Source organism: Rhipicephalus microplus, chromosome X (assembly GCF_043290135.1).
Source record: "Rhipicephalus microplus isolate Deutch F79 chromosome X, USDA_Rmic, whole genome shotgun sequence".
NCBI classification, from domain to species: Eukaryota; Metazoa; Arthropoda; class Arachnida; order Ixodida; family Ixodidae; genus Rhipicephalus; species Rhipicephalus microplus.
Window position 1 is genome coordinate 372788920 of NC_134710.1, and position 22497 is coordinate 372811416.

Below are 22497 nucleotides of genomic sequence, written 5' to 3' on the forward strand. Positions count from 1 at the left end.
TTCAATTTTCGTCCGTTTGCTTTTCAACATCGACACCTTGGCACTGTGCGAAAAGGGGGATGGAAGGCGGAATAATAGCATTAATTATTATTATTATTATTATTATTATTATTATTATTATTATTATTATTATTATTATTATTATTATTATTATTATTATTATTATTATTATTATTATTATTATTATTATTATTATTATTATTATTATACGCGCATGACAATAGCTAGTAGGTGTGGCGTGATAATTAATCGTCATACTTTAGCCCTCATATACCCTACATGGTAAATCCTGCTAGACAAGCGTGCACACCCGTTTTAGCACCTCAGCAGGCTAAATGTGACGGTGCGCTATAAGACACGGTTTTGATTGCGGACCTGGGAGAGAACCTTTACAAGCTTTGCTTCAACAGGTCCAGCGCATAAAGAGAAAGAGAAACGCGTCCACGCCGGCGAAGGAACAGTATTAGGTCATGTTGTGTGGACCGGCTTGGTAATTTTTTCTTTCTAGTTAAGTGCTGGCCCAGTTCTAGTACGACAAACCAACTTGCCCAGTCTGAAAATCTTGTGGGCCATCTCCAACTCTGATGATCATATAAGACTAGTGGTGAAGGCCTTGCGGTGTGAGCTCAATGTGCCCTGGGCCAAGAACACATCTGAGCTATTTTCCTAAATAAAGTGATTTATGCGCTCTCTCTCTCTCTCTCGCTCTCTATCCGTCGTATGGTGATGATTATTTGTGGGGTTTAACGTCCGGAAACCACCATATGATTATGAGAGACGCCGTAGCGGAGGGCTCCGGATTTCGGCCACCGGGGGTTCTTTCACGTGCACCCAAATCTGAGCACACGCGCCTACAACATTTCCGCCTCCATTGGAAATGCAGCCGCCGCAGCCGGGATTCGAACCTGCGACCAGCGGGTCAGCAGCCGAATACCTTGGCCACTAGACGACCACGGCGGGGCCACTCTCTATCCCTAGGCGGCTGCATTTCATTTGGAAGCGAAGGGCAAACAAATTTGTGCATTAACAGGCTTAAAGAACCCCAGATGGTCGAAATTAATTCAAGTTGACCCCTATGGTGTGTCTGACAACCCCATCGTGATTTTTAAAGGTAAACCTCCAACAATTATTGCAAGTATTCTGGGAGGAGACACGTACAAGAGGCAGATTATTATGTTGGCTTAACAAAAAAAAAATTGCGATGCGAAGTGCAATAACAAGAAAAAAACGCGGGGCATGTTCCATCGTGTTTTCTCCCTGCTTTTCCTTCGTTATACCTCACAGCACCACAAATAATAATTAAATCAACAATAAGAAACATGAGAACAAATATGTGTAATAAATATCATTATTAGGGTTTTCCGTCCCATAATCATGGTATATTCATGAGGGACAACATGGGTGAGCGTTCTGGAAAATTTATCATTATGTGTTCTTTAACGTGTGCCCAAATAAATGAAGTATGCAAGGTGCACGCCAGAAAAAAAAGCAGAATACTGCGCATGTACCCGTAAGGGGAGCGGGGGGAGAGGTGTGAAATACATGTATTTGATTTCTTAACATACTCCTATAAAAACCTGATCTTTTAATCAAACAACAAGTACCTTTATCAATTTTATCAGTGAAAAGAAAAAAACCTGTATCAGAAATATCAATTGATGGAACCAACGTCACCGATCAGAGAGACATTGCCCGTCATTTTAATAAATATTTCAAGAGTGTGTTCAACACCTCTAATTTCAACTGTATATCTAATGCAGTTGAAATCAGAAAGGCTGTAATGTATATCATTTACAGCCTTTCTTTATGCTGAAGCACTGTTTATTTCTTATCCAGGCGTGGTGTCTATGTTGCTAAATTTAAAAACTAAGGCATCCTGTGGTCCTGAAACATACCAAACGTATTTCTACGACGATATGCTTTATCTCTAGCAAAGTTCTTGGTTATTATTTTTCGCTCTTATTTGTTGTCTTCCCAGCCGCCCAGTGACTGGAGGACAGCCCGCGTTGTTCCTATCTTTAAAAAGGGGGACCGCTTAGCACTAGGAAATTACCGTCCAATCTCACTAACTTTACAATGTTGTAAAATTATTGAACACATCATAGCTACTAGTATGAACAAGTTTATTGAAGAACGCTCTATATAAACCATGTATCAACATGGTTTTCGGAAAAGATTATCTACCGTAACTCAACTCGTCACACTGTTTCACTCTCTTGCATTAAACATCGATAGACACTGTAGGACAGATATGCTCTTCTTAGATTTCTGCAAAACCTTCGATAAAGTTCCCCATAGTAAACTCATTTCCAAACTTAGAACAATAGGTATACCCGAAATATTCGTTTGTTGGATTTCTGCGTATTTAAATAATCGCGAACAGTACGTTGATGTAGGGGGCCAATATTCGGACAGTCTTCCGGTCACATCGGGCGTACCACAGGGCAGTGTGTTAAACCCTTTGTTTTTTCTATTGTATATCAATGATATTGTTGTTGTTATTCAGCCTAGTGTGGAAATAAGATTGTTTGCAGATGATTGTGTTTTGTTCAAAACTAACGATTTCAACGATCTGAGCACTAGTCTTTGCAATATATATGAATGGTGCAACAAATGGGGAATGTGTCTCAATGCGAACAAATGTATGTGCCTTCAAGTGACTCGCCAAAAGAATCCACAATCGTATACATACATATTAGGGTCTTCACTACTTCGACAAATAAACTCCTACAAATACCTTGGTGTGACACTCACTTCTAACTTATCTTCGAATCTCCACATTGATGTTTGTTCATCTGCCTTTCGCAAATTATGTCTTCTTATAAACACAAACTTCAAAGCGCTCCCACGAATGTTAAACAACTTTGTTGCACCGCCCTAGTGCGACAAAACTAGAGTACGCGAGCATAGTATGGCACCCTTATACAAAACGTAATATATGCACTCTTGAGGGTATTCAAAGAAACGCTGTTAGATTTATATTCAACAAGTACTCCAAGTTAGACTCACCCTCAGATCTAATGCCAGCCAACAACGTTCGCTTACTGCAGATGCGAAGACAAAAAGCTAGACTAGAATTTCTTGATCAACTTTTGAACAAAAAATTGCTCTAGACCCATCCCCGTATTTGACACTCCTTTGCAGCCGGCCCACCCAACACCACCACCCAATTTAAAGGCCTTGATCCCATATTTTGCTCGCACAGACCTACTAAAGTATCCGTACTTCCCAAGAACCATATGTGAATGGAACTGTCTTACTAATACATGTGATGAATTAATTAACCTACCATGCAAACAACCTTCTTCGCCCTTTATTGTTTCGTTTCGCAATTATTTTATTTATAATTGTATATGCATTACCTCTCTGCTTGGACTTCGAGTCTGCAGTATTGAATAAATAAATAAATAAATAAATAAATAAATAAATAAATAAATAAATAAATAAATAAACTGCTGGATTCAACGTTAAGCCACAACAACCCTATAGAACACGTCTTTTTTGTTGCCGTTCATGTTTCTGTGTTTCTATGCGTTAAAGGGTTCATACAGGTCAAGCCCAAATCACTCACAACTGTGGATGGTCTATTAAAAAAAAAACAGGCCTTCCGCTGGTGTCTGCATACTTTCAGCCGAAACAATGCACCGAGAGCCCGCATAATGGAGAAATCTATTCGCTGTCCATACAGTCGCTGTGCGCAGTCAACGCTGGAGATTTTATCGCGGTGTTTACGAGGTTATAGATAAAGGGCGTTAGACAGCTGTCGCTGTTTTTCTGAGTGTTAAATAGCTAGGACAGCGGTGGCTCTTTAATATTTTCATTCTTCAAAAATGAAAAGGAAAAAAAACAGCAAACAAACACGTAGTCTTCTTTGTTAGGGTTGTATACCAATTGAAGTCTGCGCAGCACAGCGCACCTATAGTTCGATAAGGCGTCAACTCTGGAACGAACCGATAAAGACAGGAACACAACACCGCGACAACTCAGGGGAGTCGGGACGAAATGGGCGCAATTCCCGACTGCGGAGACCGCTACGTGATGGTGTTGAAATCCTGCGTCAACGCTCATGTACAGGGCCTTGCGTGAACGTTAAAAATTTCTATAAAGGAGCAGAAATTAGTCTGCTATTTGTGACTACGGCGACCCTCATAGCTTATTCGACAATTGCGGACATGACCCCGCAATTGATTAATAATAATAATAATAATAATAATAATAATAATAATAATAATAATAATAATAATAATAATAATAATAATAATAATACTGCCAAGGTGCTTCATTGAACTCAAAGGCAAAACCCTGTTCTTCTTCCTTGTTTCCCCTGCTAAATTGATAATCTCAACGTTCCTTACCCCCTCCGAGAGCTTTGTGCAGTTAACGTAGTTTTGCAATATACTGTTTTGCACGGCCTCATTTCGCCAAGCGATTTTGTCTCGTAATGATGTACCAAAGTGTGGTGATGTGGTACGTCGTAATGTCGTATATAGGACGTCATCGTGTCATGATTTTTCTCTCATCACTCGTCTTGGCGCTGCCGACATGGGACACCGACCAATTTTCGCGTTTGAGGAGGTATCTAAAGCTTTAGCCTTGATAATCAAAACAAATCGTTGAAATGAAGGCACTCGCTTACCTAAGGCATTTGACCTGTCAGGTTAAAAGGTACCGTGTAGTGAACAGTAGTTGCCGTGGTGCAGATGCATGGCATCGGAGGACCAGGATTTCTTTCCTAGTTAAGTTCTTTTACTAATTGCTCTTTGTCGCACTTCATTTTGCTTTGTACTCTTGCCACCTTGCTAGAGCAGCTGAAACTTATCGAATGTTCAGTATCCGCAATTTTTACGTTCCGATTTCGTATCACTCTGTCTTAGCAAATAGCCTGGCGGGTAAGCAGGTGCCATCAGGTTTGACGAAATGCGACTTCAGTATCTGAAGTGTTCCGAAAAAGTAAATTTTTCGGAACACTCTGTCTTAGCAAATAGCTTGGCGGGTTAGGAGGTGCCATCAGGTTTGACGAAATGCGACTTCAGTATCTGAAGTGTTCCGAAAAACTTACTTCTTTTGTAAATCTGAAGTTGTGTGTAACAATGCAGTGATTAAAGATATGAAATGCTGAAGTGAGATGCGCACTTAATCTTATACGTAAATACATATGAAAAACAAACTTGGTATTTTAACATATAATACGTTACTCTCTTTTTCTCCTGGAGATACATTACAGAAGACTCTTGTATATTTACCTCTCGCATGCCAAGGTAACATTAAAAAACGCAATTAAAGAAATGACTAAGGAGTTAACTTACTAAATGTACGTCCACTTCCTCCTTGCGTCCTCACAGAGACAGAATTCAATGCCGTAGGATTACCTTCATTTCTGCCAAAGTGGAACCGGGGTTGCGATGCTCAGTCACTGACCCGAAGGTCGCCGGTTCGATTCCAGTCGCGGCATTCACATTTTGATGGAGGAGAAATAATAGAGGCCCGTGTACACTACGATGTCAATGCAAGTTAAAAGACACCAGATTATTCCGATTTCCGGAGCCCTCAATTACGGTGCTTGTCATAATCATATAATATGATTTTTGGACATAAAAGCTGCAGATAATAGTATGAGAGTTGCGTCTTTGAAAATTTTTATGCTGTTCTGTTGATGCCTGATTACTTGCACAACTAACTGAATTATTGCATTTTTTTTCTGTTGTTCCTTGTAAATGCGTGTTACTTACTGTAATACCGCACTAACTGCCGAGAGGTTCCTATTTGACTATTCTCGCATTTACTCGTTAACTTGTGGACATTTGAACCAAATTAAGGGTTAGATAGTATCGTTAGAAATTAGCTGCAGGACAATAAAAATCAATTACATAAGCACTGTTCATATTCTACAGCAGTTTCCTACAATACAGATGGGACCGAAGTGCTCCGATCGCTAATCCTTTGTGGGAATTGTGGGTAGTACACATATTTGCCTATATAGTCTTCACGCTTACGGCTTTGATTGATTGATTGATATGTGGGGTTTAACGTCCCAAAACCACTATATGATTATGAGAGACGCCGTAGTGGAGGGCTCCGGAAATTTAGACCACCTGGGGTTCTTTAACGTGCACCCAAATCTGAGCACACGGGCCTACAACATTTCCGCCTCCATCGGAAATGCAGCCGCCGCAGCCGGGATTCGAACCCGCGCCCTGCGGGTCAGCAGCCGAGTACCTTAGCAACTAGACCACCGCGGCGGGGCTTCACGCTTACGGCTTTCAAGGGGCTTGTGGCTTTGTTTATTGTTGTGTTTCGGATTTTTTTAGGTTAGAAGAGTAAATGTATACATTGTGGACTTCTTGGAGGAATAAGAATAGGTCGGCCTCAAAGAGTCAAGGGAGTGGAGCGAGAATGCGGAACTGTTGCTGAACTTCGACTAGCGAAAGAGCGGTTGTAGGACTGACGGACACACACAGGGCTGAAAGATCAAACCTTAGGGAAATTCATGCCCAACCCATCATTCCCTTGCTGGCTATAAATTTGTGCGTTGCAGTTCACACACACTAGCTAGAGAGAATTACATCCAGTGCTATGAAACTTTATGATTCACATAACTGGGCTGGCTTCCTCACCGCTTGCCCTTTTTCCTTCTTCTAGTCAGATTTGTAACTTAATAAAGTCGAGTCACTTTTAGAATAGACTGCTGGTCTAGAGCACAGTGTTCCTGTTGCCATATTTTTTCTTTTTGCCTTTCTATAGAGCGCGCTCACTTGTGAAATATACGCTGCCACCAAGTCGCCTAAGTGTTTTTTCTATTATTGTTCCACGACGATGGATAAAGTAGAGTCTACGGGTGGCTAGCAGCTTCCAGCGTAAAAAGTGGCGTGGTTTGTAATTTTTCGGGAATAATTGAACACGCATGCTGGAAGAAAATGAACAGTATGTACATCCAGCTAAATTTGATTGTCCCTATCTGCCCATCGTGCCTATACGCACGTCTCACATAAACGCTGTCGTTTGGTTGATTTTTTTTGTTCTAAAGACATGTTCGAATTGCACGCGAAGATCAAAGCTAAATTGTTTGACGTTTAATGTCATCTATACTCTGGGTAAACCTTTTCGACGGAACTTGGAAAATCTAATGTTCCCATTATTTATTTAAATAACTGATAATTTTTTGGTCTGTATACGTCAGCGAAAGTGTGCGTGTTCTTCGGCGCCTTGCAATTCGAAAAAAAAAATGTGTCATAAGTGTGCGATATACGACATTGAAGCTTTTCAATAACCCAGGTGTACATGATTCATAACTGTGGTGTGGTCTCTAAATAGAGTACATTTTAATGAAAATTGAAAAATCCCCGCAACAAATTTGTAAGGAATGAAGGAAGAAACAAAAGGGAGAAGACATGGAGGTTAACCATATTGCTATCCGGTTGGTTGGCAACCTTACGCAGGGCGAAAAGTTTTATGAGGAACATTTATAGTGGGATTGGATCATGTTGGCCGGGCAGTTTGCAGATGTGGAAAGTCAGAACATTATAAATGTGAATCACTGACGACGTTAAGGTAGTCCCTAATTGGGCCCCGTGACATACCAGGCCAGTCGGGAGTTGCACTGTCCATCTTCTGAGCATGATGGGTGCAGAGCCGTCGAACTCTGATGCATACACGGGCATAAATACTAAACCTTTCAAAAACGCAAGGTATGGAAACATCGAACTCCAAACTATCAGGCCAATATGCATCGAAAAGATGTCAATGGTAATATTAATGATAAAGGATTATATGGGCGCAATTACGGTGGATAGTGGGTCAAAGTTAATATATATAGGTGCTACATATACATATGGGTTTCGTTCAAGGTGATAACGATAACGTTCGCAATGAGTACGATAAGAACTAATGAGTTTCGGATTCGTCTAATGAGCTTCGTTCCGGCTCGGCTCTGATCTGGTCGTATGCAGTGGGTGTCCCATCGAGTTCGATGTGATTTAATGAAGTTTGATAAATGTCGGGTACAGTGCTTGTTCATATTTCAAAAGGGGGACATTATGAAATAAAATCAGAAAAATTGTTACAACACTTTATTTGAAAGAAATATTAACAAATTTTTACCACAAAACAATACAGTTAGTTTTAGTCAACTCAAAACACCATAGTTATGAAAACTAACGTAAGCACGTACACAGCAGGATCTAAAGCCTTCGTGATATTTTGTATGTGTAGGTTCAAGTACAACAGTCACTGACGCTGTGATTGCGAAAATTTGTCGGCTGATAATAAGTATATTATCAGGATACAGAAACTAAACAATTTTCCGCCCAACAGCGCGGATACAGCTAAATATATAATGAAGCCGATCAACCTGTTATCGTAATATGGCTGCGCACCGAATGCATGAAACCATCAGCGTTTAAATACACATCTGCAAGAACAGTTGACGCAAACGCTACACTTGCATGCATTGTTAGTCCTGAAACTACAAGTAGTTGTATGTCCCCACGTACAGTTATTACAAATGTAGAGAGAAGCTGATTAGTGTGGCACAGTTTCAGAATAGTAGATATTTAGCAAGAGTGCGGTTTTCAAAAGAAACATGTTCACTCAGCAATACATATAGTGTCGGTAGTCTTGTAAAAGCTTGGGCTGCATGCATATCACCTTGTAGGGATCGAAAAAAGAAAAATAACCTTTAGCAGGTATAAGGTAAGTTTTGTTTGGGAATTTTCCCGTCAGCGCTGATTATTCGAAAACTATTCGAACATATTCGGTATTTCGAACATTTTGGAATATATGCCATTTCACTCGAGTCCCGAGTTGACTACAGTGACATTCCATTCGTTATTCAAAATTTTCGAATACTTTCGCAAACCCCTAAAAAAAAACAAGCAGTGACGAGTAAGCGAAGCTGACGTGCCACTATAGCAACCTACGTTTATTGAAAAATACAAAAAAGATGCATGTATATATTTAAAAATAAAGTTTGATTAGATAAAAAATGACGCAGCCCAAGAATGAGTCCGATTATAACAGAAGACGACACCTTCTGTTTGATTATTTGATTTGTGGAGTTTAACGTCCAAAAACCACCATATCATCATGAGAGACGCTGTGGGGGAGGGCTCCGGAAGTTTCGGCCACCGGTGGTTCTTTAAAGTGCGCCCAAATCTGAGCACATGGGCCTACAGCAGCATGGGCCTCATTCGAAAATGCAGCCGCCGCAGCCGGGGTTTGATCCCGCGACCTGCTGTTCAGCAGCCGAGTACCTTAGCCACTATACCACCGCGGCGAGGCTATACCTTCAGTGTGTTAAGCTGTCCTTTAAGAGACGTCGGCGTACTCGACCTTCCACTTTGATACCTTGACTAAAGGGCAGCTAACGAACAAATCACCAGTTTTTTTTTTTTTTTTGCGATATGGGCAGTCTGAACAATCGCTCACATCTCGTGATATTTGCCTGAAAACAGAATGCATGTTTCCTTGAACAAAGGTCGTCACTCGAAGGTCTGACAATGTGCAGATAGGCGTGAAATTCGTCCTTATGATGAAAGCCCTTTTATGCTCGCATCACATGTGCGTACTAACTGATTGCCCGGTTTGACCAATGCATACAGTTTTGCACTTGTTGGTGCCTTATATACCGCAGCGACGAGGCGGGGCATGAACACATACTGATACTTTTCACGCCAGAGCGCCATGCCTCGAACATAACTTAGGTGTCAGTCTAAGAAGACCAGATGGGTGTGCAAACACGAACACGAGAAAGAAGTTCGGACACTGAAAACGTCTAACCCCCTTCTTGTGCCCGTGTCTGCACACCCTGTCTTCTTCTCTTTTTTTTAAATGAATGTATGTAAAAAGAGGTTGGAGCCAATGCGTGGCGCCGGCTTCTCCTCTTGTCTTTCACAACAGTGGACATCGCATATTAAGTTACAAACAGAAGGCTAAACATAGGTATCATAGCACAACACTTGCGCACTGAGACCGAGCTTTTAATACAAAAATGTGTCCACACCGCAAAAAAATTTCGAAAAACACAAGTAATCGTGCAACTGAAATGTCCACACAAAACGTGAAAGTTCACTAAAATGTCAAATGATATCGTGTCTTTTAAATACTGAACTGTTTTCACAAAGGTTTTCACAAAGTTATTGTAGTGACACACAAGAGTATTGTTGTGAAGCATACCGGTTAACAATAACGCTAATTCATTTTCTTTTTTGGTTTAGTACTTTTGATTTGAGTGATTTGTTGGCTTGAACGTCCCAAAACCACCATATGATTATGAGAGACGCCGTAGTGGAAGGCTCCGGAAATTTTGACCGCCTGGGGTTCTTTAACGTGCACCTTTAACGTGAGTACGGGCCTACAACATTTCCACTTCCATCGGAAATGCAGCCGCCGCAGCCGGGATTCCATCGCGCGACCTGGTTTAGTAATTTTGAGATATTTAAAATTCCTCCAGAAAGTGAACTACTGCTCGCGCAGCAGTGGCTTGTAGGTTTTCTTTTGTCCATGGGTCTAATATCTTTGTTATTTATGAAGGTCGCTTATCCAAAAAAAATTACTTTTTGTAAAAGTTTCTTTCGAGGTCCGTCATGATTTTTAAAATGTAGAAGAATCTACTCAACGTCTTCTTAAACTTCGCCACATGACCAGGTTGGCCTACCAGCTTTTCTTATTCTATACAGGAATTCCTTCGTGTAGGCCGTGCCAAGTTGAAGCCCATGGATCACCTGTTTCTACAGATCTGCTAACCTTTAACGGAATATCAAGTTCTATACCGGGATCAATGCTAATTACTGGGAGTTTTGCGCACCATTTTCGAACCATGTTTCATTGGACCAGTGAGATTTCAGCTTATTTATCAGACATCATGCATCGCTCATCGGTAGAGGTAGCAGCGATATATTATTATCCTGATGCACTGCAAGTGTCATGCGGTCAACCATGTCGTTTCCTATGATTTCACAGTGGCTTGGTACCCACTGGAACCACATTGTGGTGTGGTTTAAATGTTTCGCTATAGCGTAAGATCTCCGCATTTCATATGCGAGCATGCTATAGCTTTGTCGCCCAGGCTGATTCATTTTAAACAAACTAATGAGGATTGTGAGTCAATGATACCTACCCATCGAAGAGGACCTGGCTGCAAACATATGAAGCGTAAAGCACCAAGTATTACGTAAAGCTCTGGCGTTGTGGATGTTCTAAAATGGCTGAGCTTGAAATCTTTTTCTCTTGGTAAGCAGATACAAAGAACGCTGACGTAGAGCTTTGATTCAGACATGATCCGTTGGTGTACACGTGAATACAGGTTTCACATTTGGTGCAAAGATGTGTTAAAGTTAATTTTTTTTTAAAATATAGGCATACCATTCTTACAAGCTAATCGCGGAATCGAAGTTGTAATGTCTGAAATAGAGAGTCACCATGGTGAATGGGATGCACATGAAAGCCAGTACTCGTGCTTAGGCAGTAAACTTTCGTATTCTACTATATTTTTATGTATCCGTGAAGCATATTTCTCCTGAATAGCTTGGCATGGGGGATAATTAGCGTGTTGAGTTGCCAACCGAAAATAATGTCGAGATGTTTTTGTAAATCTCAGATCATGGAAAGTCGGTTGACGAGACTCCGTAATTACCTTAATTACTAATGCACTGGCAGACGCTCGCGGTACACCAACACTAGCCTTCTGGCCAACAATGTTTGAATACTCTCCTCTAAGTTATGGTATATCCCATATAGAACTGGGGCAGAGTAAGCTAATTCCTTATCGACCGATTGCGGAGTATGCATGTAATAAGGAAGAACATGAACTAACTCATCTCACTGCGGTCAGTCGACGTAAAATATTGATTATGGAGGTTTACGTCTAATAATTTTATCTGTGGAGCCCAAGACACCTCTATCTAAAATAACCCCTCTAATTTCATGCTGTCACACAAGTTGTAAGCGTTGAAAGTCTATCTCAAGTTTGAATTTCTTAAGGCATTTTCTTGTGAATGGAAGTAAAGCTGTTTTCTAATGAGAAAGATTCATGCCTCTGCTCTTAAAAAAGTCATTCATTATTCTCAGACCATCTTAAAGTTTTCTGAACTGCTTGGATAATCGAGTCTGATGCACAAATGCCCAGATCATCTGTGTATAGTGAATATTTCAAATTAGCATGTAAGGTATTCAGCCATGACGCAATTAAATTAGAATGGGCTGGGTACACTACCCGGTGGAACTTCTTGACTAACTTCATGCTATTTACTCTGCCATAAGCTGTGTCAGTAAAGATTTTCTTGTCTATTGGGAATACTACAATCTATCTCGGTGCTCTGCCAACTATTCCTAATTGAATTAAACCGCGCAGTACATGAGTGTGGCTTGTTGTGTCAAATGCTAGCTTCATATCTAGAAATACTGCGACGATGATTGTTCTACTTCTTTCATTATCTACAAAAATTACAAGGTCTAGAATGGCATCCATAGTGCACTGGCGCCAACAGAAGTCTGCCATAATTTCTGGAAGCACATTCGTATACATTCCAATCACCACTGAAGTCTAGCGCCGATCATCTTTTCTATAAGTGTACACAGACAGCTAGTCAGGCTGACAGGACAGAAAGAATCTATAAATAAATATGTTTTCTCGGGTTTGAGAAATGAGACCGCTTTTGCAACTTTTCAGGAGGATGGGAGGCATTCTCTTGTCCATGCATCATTAAATAACTTTAGCAAAGTATTTGTGGCCACCAGACCCAGGTTTTTAGTGCTGCATATGTTATCCCACCAGGACCAGCTGCTGTGCTCTGGCAGCACGATGAAAGGGTGTTATTTAATTCTGCCGATGAAAACGGATAATCTAGGTCATAATTGTGTCCATTGAAAGAAAAAAAAATACTCAGTGCTTTAATATCCTCAACCGACTTAATGTGTTCAGGCGTGTGCTTGACCGCACTTTTTCGTGTCTGACAAAATTCGTCCGCAACGGTCACTTTTGGTACATCTTCACTAAAGCTAAGACCTTAAATAGTTGTTGATGTGGCACTGTCTCACTTAAAAAGCGTAGAACATTCCATAGTTTTCACCCTAGTGTGAGTGGCGTAAGTGAAGTGCAGAATTCTCGCCAGCACTTTCTGCCTAGTCTATCTAGTTGTCGGCTCATGCAGTCATGCATTTTTTGACAGTCGCGGTAATCTTCAAGTAGACCCGTGCGTCTGTATTTTCTTTTACATCTGTGGCAAATGGCCCTAAGTCTTTCGCATTCAGCGTCTACACTAGCGTAACCTTCGAGAATTTCAACAAACTTGGAACACTGGTTCAATTTGTTTTCATGAGTGATACTAAGCTGTCTGTTTCTGAGGGTATCAGCTTGGTTTGACACATGATAAGGAAATGTCAGTTATCTTTGCTGAGCGCCTATATTTAGGAAAAACGTTGTTTATATTGGATGCTGTATTAGTATAGCTAAATGATGAAAATGAAACCCAATGTTTCATTGTATAATCACCATTAATCCCCTCATGCAATATCATGTGAGCAGAGCGCGTGGTCTAGGCAACTCGAGAAATTGAATCCACGTAGGAATGTCACTGAGCCATCATTTAACCAAGACAAGTGTCGGTACCCTGCTGTGAGAAACCCTGGCAGCACCAGGCTGATTCACAGGCTCGCCGGTTCCGAAGCCCCACTGTGGTAATGGTGGCCCTTGCCACGCTTGCACATCCTGGCTGATTCCGTCCGTCACGGTGCCGTCACACCACTTCCTGCTAACGAGGAACATAGCTAATGCTGTCATCAACACTGTAAAAAATATCAGGGGACCCTAAATTTTCGCCTTTGGGAGTTGAACACCATAGCGACATCCTGTTCGTAGTGCGTACTTGAAACACCCAATGCATGAAACCTTTTCGAATTAGCTTTTCACCCACTAAGTGGCCTTAAGGAAATAGGCGCAGTAGTGTGGGTGCCTTTTGTAGTGGGGTACCGGCTTTCAACCACGGAGACATTACGATAATCACATATTCTGACGTGAGTTGGCAATGGATGCTTGTACCACACATTATTACTGCATTATTTCATGTTGCGTTGTAAGGCATGTACACAGGACGCGTGTGTTTGTGAAGCATAAAAGCTACTTTTATTGCGTTTCCAAGCAGAGAAGTTCTTTTCACTGTTATCACTAGCAGAGGCGGGGCCGTGTAATAGAACATCCGCTTGCCACGCAAACAAATCGGGTTCAGACCCCAACAACCCCGGTTTGGTCCCCACTCTGCTAGACGGTTTTTTATCATTTATTTGTTTTATTTGCAGCGTTCTTGCTTTTGAAGTCACGCATAAAATGACGATTTTTCCCACTCACAACCAATGACGCTGACGCCGGCACTGGAATTTCTGCGAAACGAGCTCTTTAACGCTATCGCGTCAAAAGCGTGACAAGGCCGGCAAAACCTAATTTGCAGGAGCACAAAAAACAAAGAATGTTCTTCTCATACGTGTATTCTTATAATGAATACTTACCAATTACCTGTGCTTCCTGTTATTCTGAACGACTTATGAGCCTTCCTTTTCACAGCAGGACACACACGCGAAAGCTTAACAGGTCCACTCAACACAACGTCAACATCAAAACGCTTTCCAACCTTCTTCAAACGGTACAAAATCTTGTGCATAGGACACAACAGCTGCCTTCCCCTTAAGTTTTTCAACCTTGTAATTGTGAGACGTAGGCAGGCACCCACTTTTTATACATCCGACAAGTTTCTCGCAAACACCACATAATTTATCTGAGAACACTGCAGCTTTTAGTCTACCTATCTATGTAGCTCAAACTTCCAGCTGATGCTATAACAGAAGGATGACAGGATTTTGAAAGAGTGGACTTTACGCAGCCTCTTAAAATCCTGTCCTGAAAAAAAAAAGAATGGGCATTTAAGAATTCTCATTTTCAAAAGGTTCTTACGCCTGCGCGATTTCAACACTGCAATTTACCTGGCGACGTCACAACCCACGTGATGTCACACGTCATGTCCATGACTTGTCGCTTTGCTCACGTGCGATCGTGCCACACATCTACGGCGATGTTCATCGAGAGTCTAACCCGACTATATCAAACTCGCATTACTTGAATTACCTTTGTATTGAACTATTTTTGATACGGCAATTGTTTGACATGAACGCGTCTGCAAACCGACGGCTATATCGAACAAAAATAGCCAATAAATACACTTGACATGTCTAACTTCAATCAAGAGGGAACGCCCTAACAATTTATGTTTCCTTTATAAAGTTTTCGCTTTTCCTCGTAGAAGAAGACTTTACGGCATGCATCTAGAAGACCAAGTGGTGTAATTAGAAAGACGCTGCACAAGGCGAGCAAAAACCACCGCTTGCCATCTGATGCTTTCCGCCCGCACAATTCCTATATTCGTTTCTCCGTCAGCCAGTCGTGCGGGGTCACCGTTCGCTTGTCGGTCGTTCTGTAAAAGCAAGGGATAGCGTACGAAAGAGAAGAAACTGCTGTCCTCTGCAAAACTGGCGATATTCAATACAGTCTAGTTAGGGGCAAAGAAACCTTACGTCGCTGCTGCATACAGCATCCGGAGAAGCACAGGCCGTGCGAGATATTAAAAAAGAAGCTCGACACTAGGGCCAAGTCAGGCTAGACGCTTCCAGCAGCCGACGAGCGCCCACTGTCTAATATAGAAATTTTAAGACGGTGACTTGTGTTGATACCGTATTTTCCCGCATGTAACCAACCACTACATGTAACCTCAGAATTCTAACTTTACAAACCACAGAAAAATACAAACTATCAAACCAAAAAAAAAATCAAAGCCGCCTATTGCTGTGAACGCGTCTTGCTTACATGATCAGCATGTACTGCCATGATGCCGTGAAGCCTACTTGCGCAGTGAAAGTCACAACGCCAATACAATTTCATTAAAGGCTGTGTATACAAATATCTAACTTATTGTCGTTCTTTGGCGAGTTCGATGTATGCGGGTTTCACTGTACGTCGTTACCAACGTGGAGGTTTCCCCTTGGATGACGTGCGAAGGCTTACGCATGCTTAGACAACTTCTGTCGATGTTCTTTATAATATTTTTTCATAAGTTACAGAACCCAACATTGAATCTGTTGCGGTAAAGCATTTAAAAACAATTTAATTAATAAGCGAAAGTGATGTTTTTAGAGGACCCACATAACCATTCATCGATAGTCATGTTTTTTAGTGAGCCAGGCCGTGTGGACAATATTCACAGAATACAGTTCCTTGGCAAGGGAAACGTGTCGTGTGGGCAGGGTATTCGTCTTCTATATATTCACCACATTTTTAGCTCATTCAGTTCGTAATGCGATCACATTCACTGAAGTATGGGTTGCTGAATCTGCGCAAGTAATACTTTCATAATATGTAAAATTTTACGTCCCAAAACCACCATATTGATATCAGTCATGATGAACATCGAGGAATGCTCCATCGGATTCTGGGAGGTTCCATAGTGGAGGGCTCCAGAAGTTTTTACCATCTGATTTTCTTCGACGTGCACTAACATCCCACCGTATATAGGGGCCTCTACCGTTTCGTCTCCATAGAAATGCAGCCTCCACAGCCGAGATCAAAACCGCGACTGTCGGTTCAGCAGCCGAGCACCCTACTTAAGCTTTTAAAAGTTCTCTTTGTGTACCATGCCTGCTTATACGGTGCTACGACAAAAACTTCTTTACAGAGAGGTATTGTTTAAACTTCGAAGTCTTGTCACTCATGTTATATAGGTATATCAACGTGACTAGTATTGCGGTATTCTTTGAATCAGGCGTAGGCCATTCCACGGTGTTTAGGAAAATCTTTCAGAGTGACATATGATATCTTTGCGAAGTACTCAATAAGAGGTTCCTGCGTAAAACTGTGAACAAGAAAGCTAACCTAGAAGCGACCTTATATTGGAAGAAGTACATGTTCTGAGTGATACTGATTACGTGAGTTTTGCGCTATGTGTCACTGTATGGTTTTTGTCTTTGTTTTATACCTTGTGACGGCGCCACAAATTCGCACCAACATCTTCTTATATACATTCATTAAAAAAGAAAGCGCATCACCGTACAAATATCTACACATGACGAAAAATCAGCCGAAAGTGTCCATATAAATGCAATCCCAATAAAAGCATTGACTGCTGGGTTAGCTATAGTGAGCATCCTGTGGCGTCCTTGAGTGATAAACAGGCCGAGAAGTAACGATGGTGAAAGGAAATGTGTTCACTTACAACTCACGTCGAATGAAGACCTTCACGTGAAGTGAAGGCGACGTGTTTGCGCCGTCAGAAGGCAGGATAATGCTCACACATAAGCGTCTCAAAAATATTTCAACGTTTTTGTGTGAGCGCAGCGGATGGTATACACTGGCACACGTGTCTGTTAGTACCTGTATTTGGCTATCCTCAATGATTTCCCTCATCTTGTCACAGCTTACAGCCGCTGTATCTTTAAATAGTGGTGTGCAACAGTAATTTTGGTGAGCGCCGGGACGTATTCATAAAACCGAGCCCGCGTGGCCAATGTAACTTTGCTGCAGCTTAGCAGAATCTTGTAAACAACATGAATAACTCAAATTACAAGACTTCACATATCTCTTCTCGGATGAATTTTTCCACCTTTTTTTTACGCTGTGATATCTCGTGAGCACAATATAGACGGGTTGCAAGAGGCTGTAAAAATTGCGCCAACTCCAAGCTTATGTCCTACTTTCTTCATGTTGAGTGAAATAAGAAACACGAAACTATTTCATTATTTTGATGTCGACAACGTGTGAACATCACGACATTTTTTTTTCTTTTGGTTTCAGTGCATGTTCCTATTGTCACTTGGTTGTGACGATGAAGATAAGCAGAACACTTTGCCAGGCTCAAAATATTTTATTAGAATAACTTTTTCTCACTAAAGAAGGAACTATAACAAGCAATACTCGCTGTAAAGTGACAGCGGTGAGCACCGACGCCGGGCGTCGACTAATCTGATCGTCGGCGGAACGTTTTTATATACTAAACGATCGAACTTTCGGGTGTTATGACTGGTGCTCGTGTAAGATCCGGGATAAATTTGGCTACTCGAGTGCTGCGCGTAATCTTAACAGAACAATTTGGAAAAACAATCGCGAATCCATTCCCAAACATTGCGGCACGGCCTGCGCCGAGTGGTGCTAAACGTTTTTGTGGCCAAAACTCGAATGCACCCAAATGAAGACATGAGGGTGCATGGCAACGTAATAATATTAAGAAGCAAATGAATGTTAGGGCACATTGCGATATGTTTCAGAGAAAGTAAACGCGTTCATCCCTCTTATTTACACGTAAAAAAGAGCTTTAATGCAGTAATCACTGCCCTCAGAGATCAATTAAATGATGATGTTAATTCAATTTGTCATCCTTTCTTGACACAAGGCTCTGATCGCGGAATGGATAGTCTTGATTTACCCTGCTTTCCCGTGTATGTCATAGCGCAATTGCTTTGCTGGCTTTCCTAAATTCCGTCACATTTTTTTTTCTCTTTCACGTTGAGAAGCTCTCGCGGCTGCTCATGAAGTGAGTAAGTCCCAGATGTTTTGCATGCACAGTGAGCAGGGGAATGGAGCAAAACGTGTACTAGAGCGTGGCCGATTCGTACACGTCAGAGCAAGTGCAGGCGCCGTGCCAAGCTGTCTCTGCAACGCCTTGCTGTCGCCATGGCGACCCCGCAAGCCGCAGCCCGAGCAGGCGTGCCTGCTCCTCCGTTGTCATGGTAGCGAGTGCCTTCGGTCGGCGAGGCATTCGCCAGGATGTTAAGCAAAATAAAAAAAAAGAAGAGAAAGAGAGACACGGGAAAAAGAGACGAACGCAAGAGCAAAAAAAAAAAAATATGGGTAGTGTCACGTGGCTTCTCTTCGACCTCGGCTGAAAACCCGCTCGTCGACGACTCGTAGGATTTCTCAGATCTTTTTCGCAAAACTATGAAACCATCTGAAGAAGGGACAAACGGAAGAGCACTTCCATACGTAAGAACATTCCTGCAGCTTAAAACCATCAAGGCGCTTTGCAAATACTTGACTTAACAAGAAAGGTCGAACAACTCTGGTTCACAGCAACATGACTTCCATTTCTAGACAGTGGTTTTTTAATTGAATTGATTTTATTCAAGTGCAAGAAAAGTTTTACACTTCGGGGAAAAAATACTGAAGGCGTTCACGCATGACGAGGTCCTTCCACCAGAAACAACAGTTTGCACATAAGCAATCACAACAAAAGCGGAAGCAACTGAAAAACTTACATAAAAGAAGTAGTATTTTACGTACAACTTGGAACAAATATAGAAAGATTAATTTGAGATTTTACAAGCAAATATATAATCAAATATATCATTGTTGACACCGAAAATATAGAACGCAAATAGCAGGCAATCTGCACTGAATAAACACAATAAAAAACTATGAAAGAAGAAGTTGAATTATTTGGCGCTTGATTTTTTTTCTGATTTGTGATTTTTATTATTTTTCTCTACTTTTGTTCTTGTTCAAGAGTGTTGTAATGTGGTAGTGCAACGTTCACGAACATTAGTTTGTCCGTATCCTGTTATTCCTGTAACTAACATGTCGGAATGCATATGGCGGATGTTTTTGAAGGTCGTGTAAAGTGAGTGCAAAAATCTCGGTTGTATCAAGGGCCAAACTTTGCGGTTGTCTCAAGTTCCAGCCGTAAGGTTTTCAAGTCGTGTATGTTTAGTATATCCAGTTTGCTCCAGTTTTCGTTTGTACTGTCTCGATAACTCATATTACTGATGTCAAGGATGGGTTTTTTTTATAAAACAAATAGGGATAGCAAATTAGAATGAGAAGTGCTCAATTGCAATAGGCAATAATGCAGGTATGATTGCACAAGAGCGTAGTATAATTGTCCCTAAACCATAATGGCAACAATATTTTTCATTTTGTACATTATACCAACACAACTAGAATGTTTAGAACACATATGACTGACGTGATCTGTCCAAACTAGCCTATTGATAAGTAAATACGCCTAAAATTATTCGCAGTGCGATAGCACACAATTTTGCGAAAAGTAATCACGGATTCATTTTCCATAATGTTGTTTTTCTACGTGAATAGTATACACCTTGTCTTGTATACATTGAGCTCTATTTTATTCGCTGTGAGTCATTTCGACAATTCAGCCAGCCACGTGTTTGCGTCGCTCGCTATTGAATTTATATCACACCCAGAAACGGAAATATTGGTGTCATCTACATATATAAGCATTGAAGGAGTGTAACAAGTGTTGACTCAATCAATAATATGCAAAAGAAAAAGCAGTGGCTACATATCCCCAACTTGAGCCCTGCGATACGCCTTTGCGTATATCCATGTAGCTGAATGAAATACCATTCACACTAGTGGATTGTACTCTTGATGATAGGTAGCTCTTGATCAAATCTAAAGCGTGCCTTTTATTCCACAGTATGGTAATTTAAGCAAGAAAACTCAATGATTAACCGAATCTGATGCTTTTTTAGGTCTAGGAACAGTCCCACTGTGCAACGTTTACTTTCTATGTTTATTATTTTATCCTTCACATCCAGCAAGACCAGTTCTGTGTATTTTTCTTTCTGAAATACGTACTGCTGGTTTGATATTGAATTTATTTTCGCAACGAAGATAACTAAGTGCGTGTTGATAGCATATTCAGCAACTTTACTGAAGACTGATATAACCAACTTTACTGAAGACTGATATAACTATATAAGAAGTAGGGTATTGAACGCGTTATTCGAAGGTCGCAGGTTCGGATCCTGCCCACGGCAAGCTATCTTTTCCCCCACTTTTCTTTCTTTTCATTTACATTACAATTGGCCTAATAACTTCCCCTATACCTTTCTTGGTATTATTGTCTGTTAGATCTCATTAATATTGTGTAAAACACGAAAAACGAGCCCTTATGTATACACTTGTTTGCCTTATTCATTAACGAGGATCTCGTACTGACAGACTTGGCGCCTTTATGTTGTATACGGGGGACTATTAATCAGCTGCCAGTTAGTAATAAGTTCACGTGCTACGTGACGCCAAACAGGCTCATAAAGAGTGTGCCACACTCGCCGCCATGGCTACTAGTGGCACTGACTGACACTCCCACGTTTAAATCGACATAGATACCCAATAAAGTGGCTGGGGGGATAGATGTCATGGTAGCTCAGTGCTAGAGCATCCAACGCGTTATTCGAAGGTCGCAGGTTCGTATCCTGCCCACGGCAAGTTATCTTTTCACCCACTTTTCTTTTTTCTCATTTCTCATTTACTTTACAATTGGCCTAATAACTTTCGCCATATCTTCCTTGGCATTATTGTCTGTTAAATCTCGTATATATATATATATATATATATATATATATATATATATATATATATATATATATATATATATATATATATATATATATATATATATATATATATATATGTTCACGTGAGGCAAGATACATTGTGACGTCATCTATTTGGTTATACTCGGGCTTCTTGCAATTACACAAATGTTGAGCGAAACCTGCCTAAATCGCTGACAGAGTGCAACACACATGTTTGTGTGTTCTGCCGCACTGTAATAGCCTTTTGTTAGGTTAATAATTGATTGATTGATTGATTGATTTGTAGGGTTCAACGTCCCAAAACCACCATATGATGATGAGAGACACTGTAGTAGAGGACTCCGGAAATTTTGACCACCTGGGGTTCTTTAACATGCACCCAAATCTGAGCACACGGGCCTACGACATTTCCGCCTCCATCGGAAATACAGCCGCCGCAGCCGGAATTTGAACCCGCGACCTGCGAGTCAGCAGCCGAGTACCTTAGCCACTAGACCACCGTGGAGGGGCTTGTTAGGTTAATAGTCATTCGTGGTTGTGATAATGTATTGTAATCATGTGGTGTTTACATCCAAGAGTAACATTTAGGCAATACTGTTTGCTGGCAAGGTCGGGCTAACTCAATTGGCCGTTTCTAACTGAGCGCTAGTGAGCAAAGAAAGGTCAGTCTCATTAGACACACGCAAAACTGCTTCACCAGGTCCTTTACGTACCGCCATTTTCCCGTCTTTCTGCCATATATAGCGATGTCTCATTTCAAAAGTCTTCGTGCGAGTCAACCAAAGCAAGCGTTTGTTTTTTAGGGGTACAGGTTATCATAAAAGCGTATTAGATCCTGATTCTCGTACTTGTCACTTCCCTTTTTGTAGCCAGTTTTTGTTTGTTTTCCTTGTAACAAATCTGGTTATTAGAGGTGGATCCCGACCATTTTTGACAGGAACTTGGTGTATGCTCTCAAAATCTGGCTCAATCAGAGGTGCTAGACCAAGGGATACTCCAAGATCATTCACTCAAATTTTTCGTTACCATTGCGTGAAAGCCCGTGTATCTCAAAGTTTTGCTTGCGTCCAAGGCAGAAGGTTAATTATGATTATCTTCTATCTTCATCAGTATGAGAAAAAATAACGT